This window comes from Schistocerca americana, chromosome 8 (assembly GCF_021461395.2).
Source record: "Schistocerca americana isolate TAMUIC-IGC-003095 chromosome 8, iqSchAmer2.1, whole genome shotgun sequence".
Taxonomy (NCBI): Eukaryota; Metazoa; Arthropoda; class Insecta; order Orthoptera; family Acrididae; genus Schistocerca; species Schistocerca americana.
In genome coordinates this window covers 393,910,602-393,916,601 of record NC_060126.1, presented here as the reverse complement: position 1 = coordinate 393,916,601, position 6,000 = coordinate 393,910,602, and the positions used below count along the sequence as shown (strand labels likewise).

Here is a 6,000-nt window from a genome sequence, read left to right as displayed (position 1 = left end):
TTGCCACACACTCCTGAATTCCTTACAAACTCTGACCCTATACTGTACGCACTAGTATTTTGTTCAGTACACTACAATGTGAGGCAATATCGAATGCCTTCCGGAAGTCGCGAAACACAGCACCAATCCTGGGACCTTCGCGTACGGTGCTGTGGGCTTTATAGACGAACAGAGATGGCAAAATCGCTGATTACGAAATCGATGGTGATCTTTAGAGGGAAGATTTTCGTTTTCCAGAAAAATTATAATACTTAAGTTTAAACTTCTATAGAAATTAAGCGATGGCTACAGCAGGTAGCACATAAATTCTGCTACATGTCTAGGTAACCAGAAGTTTGAGAAAAATAGCGTTTTGTAATATGTGTAGTTATGGAAACTAAATCCTTATCGTCAGCGTAAAAGAACATCCTGCAATAGACAGGTGTCTCCCGCCTTTAAGACTGACTGAGAAGGACATCCGAAACCTGCGCGCGCTCTGTTTCCGACGGCGCCCGTCTGCCGACGCCGATGTAAACAAACGTGGTTCCGCGCCAGGTTGGCTGTACTGTTTTTGGGCGTTTTTTGTGCTCGCCGTGACCCGGGTCTCCTTCCTCTCTCCCCTACCTCCGGCCGGTGCGCGCGCACACCGCGTCCCGTCCCCCGCCCATAATGCGTCCTCCCCTCCTCCCCCCCCCCCCCCCCCTCTTGCCGACCATTCTCTTCCTGTGCTTGTCCCGCGCGCACCGCTGCCCACGTCCAAAGCCAGTAGTCGGCATACGGCTGTAGCGGCAGCGCGCAAACGCCGTAAGCCCGCCGTCGCACAACGGCGCCCGCTTGCGTTGTTTTGCTAAAAGGAGAGCCCGACGTCGGCACTTCTGAATTATTTTTCGCTGTCCCCGAGCACCGCCCCAACAGTGTCTCTGGCGCTGAATATAGTGCACCGTTCTACAAACCAGGGTGGGGAGTTGCTACTGGAAGCGGCGTCGTTTTGCGTGGAGGGTGAAATCACCCTCGTTCGATCTTATATTCTGTCGACGCACCCCACTCGCCAGTTCCAAACAGCCCCGTCATTCGGCGACTATACAGTGTAGTGCTTTTAGTGTTATTACGCTTCTTTCAACAGGAAATTAAAGAACTTTCAATTGTGGGGTGATCTTCGTGCGATCAGTGATCTGCTTTCGACTACTGCTTCGTTTGATGTGACCCGTCAGTCGTCACTGCTGCAATCATGGGTAAGTGCCCCTCTCCACTTGCGTTTCTGACTTATGCACTTGTTTCAAACTGTGACTGTACTTCCTATTCGGAACTATTCGATCCAAAAGCACTTACGCTTACAGAAAACTTACATCAGATGTAAACAGACTCGTACAACTTTGCCAGTAGGACAACGAAAAACTATATAAACATGTGATGGCTGTAGCATAACTGTTACCAGCACGAAAATGGAGCTGTTAAGTCTTCACAGCAAAGAAAAGAAGGAAAATTAAGGTTGAACTTCCTGTCGACGAAGATGTTATTACACACAGACACAACCTTGAATGAACCGGGGAACGAAATTGGCGATGTGTCTTCCTAAGGAACCGTCTCAGCATTTGCCTTAAGGATTTAGGAAATACGCGATAAATCTAAATTTCGAAGGCCGCACAGAAATTAGGATCACCAGGCCATAGTAAATTGTCCGCAGCTAAAGCGAAAACTGAGTGTTTAGATAAGTTTACCACTGCTCTGTTGAAATATACTGTTGATTAACAAAAATGCTTTCTGTGATAGAAGATGGCTTGCATTTATCACTGAATTATCAGACACAAGCGCAGTGCTAATCATTTTCATCGCGGATAAGATCAAGTAAACAAACGTATCTCTAAGCACTGCAATGAGTAACCGAACGTGATGGGGCAGTGATGTTACGCGGGGATCGTATTCGGGAAGATGGCAGTTAAAACTCCCGTCTGGTCATCCATATGTAGGTTCTCCTTTTGTCATTTCCCTAAAATACTTGATGCAAATGCCGCGATAGTTTCTTTGAAATGGTACTGTCGACTTCCTTCCACAGTCTGAGACTGCGCTCCGTCGTTAATGAATTCGACGGTGTTTTAAACACAAATCTTCAGTCTTTTCTTTATACAGAGCAGCGACGTTCAGTTTAGTGAGGAAGGGTGGCAAGAGGATGAAACACATTGCAAGTATTCTACTGTGGTAGAAAATGCAAATTGTGAACGTGCAATTAATTGTGAAAAAAATTAGCCGTTGGAAAATCGTTTCACGTTATGATTTTCTCTAGGTGCTGCAGCAGTACAAAATAAATATATTATAAAGTTGTTTCTGGATAGATTCTGCATTGAGCAAATACATTTTTTCCCCTTTTACATAGACATGTTTTGCTGAAGTTACAACATCATCAGTGAGTATCCTTATTTTCTTTTTATTAAAGAACAGTAAAATTGCTCCCTACCGTCTATAAATACAGAAATTTCACTTTTTAACAAAACTTTTTCACAAACGTGACAACAAACAAAAAATTATATGTAACTTCTCACCATATAATGTTGGTTTTTGTTTTTCTGAATTTTTCTTTACAGCTATTTTTCGTTCAGTTTTTCATCTGCAACCGTACATAGCTTAATGCGAAAAGTATTTTACAACGAAAATTTACTGCTGGGCATGTTAAGATTAACATTACTTTATTCTGTGTGGAAAATCGTGTCTGATGATGCTGTAATTTCAGCGAAACGTTTCTGGATAGAAAGAAGAAAACATTGTTAATGTTCAAGGCGGAATTTAGCAAGAAATAAATTTATTTGTAAAAAAAACACGGAGATACGAGTGGATTACAACTTCGCGATGAAATATTTCCTACTACTTCTCAGGCCATTAGCAGCTGCCTGAATGCAGAGATTCAAATATTACCTCAAGATAAAGTGAAATAGAGAAAGACCTAAAAAGATTGGAAAGACTGTGTGTTCATTTCGGCTCGTGGATGTAGTATATATATTTCAGTTATTTTCACTGTTTCAAACATTGTGGCCACTCATTGTAACAACATAACATGTTTATCGTCGAAACATATACACAGATTTTTCTGTTTTTAATCGTTTCGTGTTTTACTAGAAGACGCACGACAACGCAAGATCTGCAACATGCTGAAACAAAAATGCTCAAACGAGGTGCTACCTCTGCGAAGCGTAGCCAGCGAATCCAAAGTCATATCTAATTACTTTCATGCCATAGTAACCAACTTAATAACCGTTCCTGATGTTTTGTGTGTTTGTGATCATAGGACGTTACGCTCTGCCACCCAGCACTTTATCTTTCACTATATACTGGTTACGTATTACAACAGGGCAGATCATCATCTTATCTACACCGGTTGCTCTATGAGAGGGCGGACCACTGAAATGTTGAATTCGTTGTTAGTGCAACAAGGTCCAAATCCAGGTTGGACTACCGTGATTTGGGTTTTCTGCGGCTTCATAAACACCTGGTTAGCTCTCTGTCATGAAATTTGTAGTGCTTATTAGTTATGAGACATAACATTAAAAACGGGGCGGGGGGGGGGGGGGGGGGGGGGCAATGAAGGATAGCAAAATATATTGTGTGTGTGTGTGTGTGTGTGTGTGTGTGTGTGTGTGTGTGTGTGTGGGTGGTGTAGTCAGGTGTTGTTTTACTATCAAGAAAATAATTTATAAGTTGATATTACGCAAGTTTTTAACGGGGTCTGAACTGCGACTTTTTTTATGTTTACTTAGAAGTCGCCATTCGTCTTGCAAAATATTAACAATATTCTTCCCCTCCCCTACAAACTGTCGTATGGGCGCCCTTGGGAGAGCACACAAAGTGAGAGTTTATTCATCGCCGTGGGATAGCTAGCCGGCAGTCACTGCTGTCGACAGCGTCGCCTGAAAACAATGGCTCGATGCACGCAGTTCGCGTCGCATGAATATCTGGTTATAGCCTTTTTAAGGCGGCTCGGCTGTGTCCCATTGTGCAGCTGTTCTTTCCCGGCGATGCCGGTCCCTGGAAAAGCACAGCGCCGGGGTTTAGACTCGCTTTTGTTTGTCTAAATTTTGTGACCCTACCTGTCACTCTTATCTCATGGCACTACTCTTATAACGACCGCACGTCTTAAGTTGATAGCGTTGTACCAACGTACGATCTTTTCTAATGTGTATCTGTTGAGTAAAAATGTACCTGTAGCTGCATAAACACTCTGCAAACCACTGTTAAGTGCATGACGTAGCACCGTTATGCATGATTTTAGGGTTTTTGCCGGAGCGGGTCCTGCTACACTCCTAGAATCATCACTTAGGGCTGGTATTTCGAACATTGTAAGTAGGCTTTCTCGGGATAGTCTTCCTCTATCTTCAAGCGTCTGTCAATTCAGGTTTCTCATCTCTGCGACCCTCTCTCGCGAGTCACATAAATCTAGAACCATTCGTGCTGCCCTTTTTTGTATGCCATCAGTCTCATTTGTTAGCCCTGTTTGCTAAAGGCACAACGCACTCGAACTACGAGAATCATTTCAAACGTTCTGCACACTGTAAGATAGAACTGAAGAAAATAATTTATTTTACAAAATACCTTTACAGGCCTTCGGTATAATCTCCATTCTTGTTTATGACAGCTTCTCAACATTTTGGCAACTTTTGTATGCCAGATAGGGCACCTTCATTGTTGGGCTGTCTGATTACTCTGGCCGCATAACTGGGAGGTTCATCAACTGTATCAAAACGTTTTCCATGGGGTTGTTCCCTCAGTTTGAGAAACAAATCGAACACTGGTGGACTCATGTTATGACTGTATGATGGGTGGGGAAGTGTTTCCCGTCCATATTTTTCGAACGTTTCTCGCACTGGTACGTGCAAAGTGAGGATACCAGCTGCAAGCATGTCTCGCCTTCTCTGATGAATTTTTGGGCGCAAAGCATTTTGCGGAAACAGCTTGTTGTATGCGCCTGTTACAGACACTACACATTTCCTACTCCATTCATGTCATACGCATAGATCATCATCACTTTCAACTTTGGTCGTTGGCGGCGGAATTTTATCGGGCGTGGAAAATCGGAACTTTTTCATTGTGGCTGTGTTTCCATATTTCATCAAGTGTAACAGTCCTTTTCAGAAACTGTTCACATTCAGTTCGTTAACATTGAAGCAATTATTTCGCGAACTTTTTCTGATCTTCACTCCGATCATGCGGAACCCATCTGGCAGCTACTTGTTTCATCTTTAACTTTTTCAGTTAGGATTCTGCAGACTGAAGTGAGACATTCTCGCCTCATGTGCAATTTCCTGGTACGTTTTTCGACGATCTTCTCTGAAAATGTTAGTCACAAAAACTTGAGAGGTGTAATCTGTTGCAGTTGGTGCTTTCCATTTCTTGGGTTGTCCTCAGTGCTTGCCCGACCTTCACGGAAACGAGCAGACCGCCGCGGTACTGTGCTGGGTTCTTTCCACGTAGGAATTCGATTTTGATTTAGGAACGCTGGTCACTACGTGCAGACCGACCTGACTCGATTTCTACTTCCGTTTTAACACCGAATTAGTCTCGACCCAGTCACGCGAACCAGAAAAAACATATACTACCGTCACGCCTAAAGCCTTGCTCACAACTGACATGAGTTTCAACTTGATCACACCATCGTGACGTTCGCACATGGGCAGCGTGCAAGACTTTTGAAATGACCTTCGTATATTCTAGGATGGGTCGCACAAGGCGTTCGTAAGCTGTATCCTTTGCGGACTTATTGCAAATTTCCAGTATCCTACGTATAAAGCGAAGCCTGCAGCTTACTATACTTACGACTGAGTCAATGTTATTATTTCATTTCCTATCAATACGAACTGTGACGCTCAGATATTTTTATGAGTTGACTGATTATAATTATGACTCATTGTTGCCGTCCGGTGTGGCCGTGCGGTTCTAGGCGCTTCAGTCTGGAACCGCGTGACCGCTACGATCGCAGGTTCGAATCCTGCCTCGGGCATGGATGTGTGTGATGTCCTTAGGTTAGTTAGCTTTAAT

At 43.6% G+C, this 6,000-nt stretch overlaps 1 protein-coding gene across 1 annotated transcript in view; it reads left to right on the top strand.

The window, feature by feature from the left end:
- The first annotated feature begins 762 nt into the window (after window positions 1-762).
- Window positions 763-6,000, top strand: part of LOC124546000 (cytospin-A) — a 947,875-nt gene continuing 942,637 nt past the window's right edge. Inside the window, exon 1 of the mRNA XM_047124972.1 lies at window positions 763-1,211. The gene's annotated coding sequence lies outside the window, so the exon portion shown is untranslated. The remainder of the gene's footprint in view (window positions 1,212-6,000) is intronic.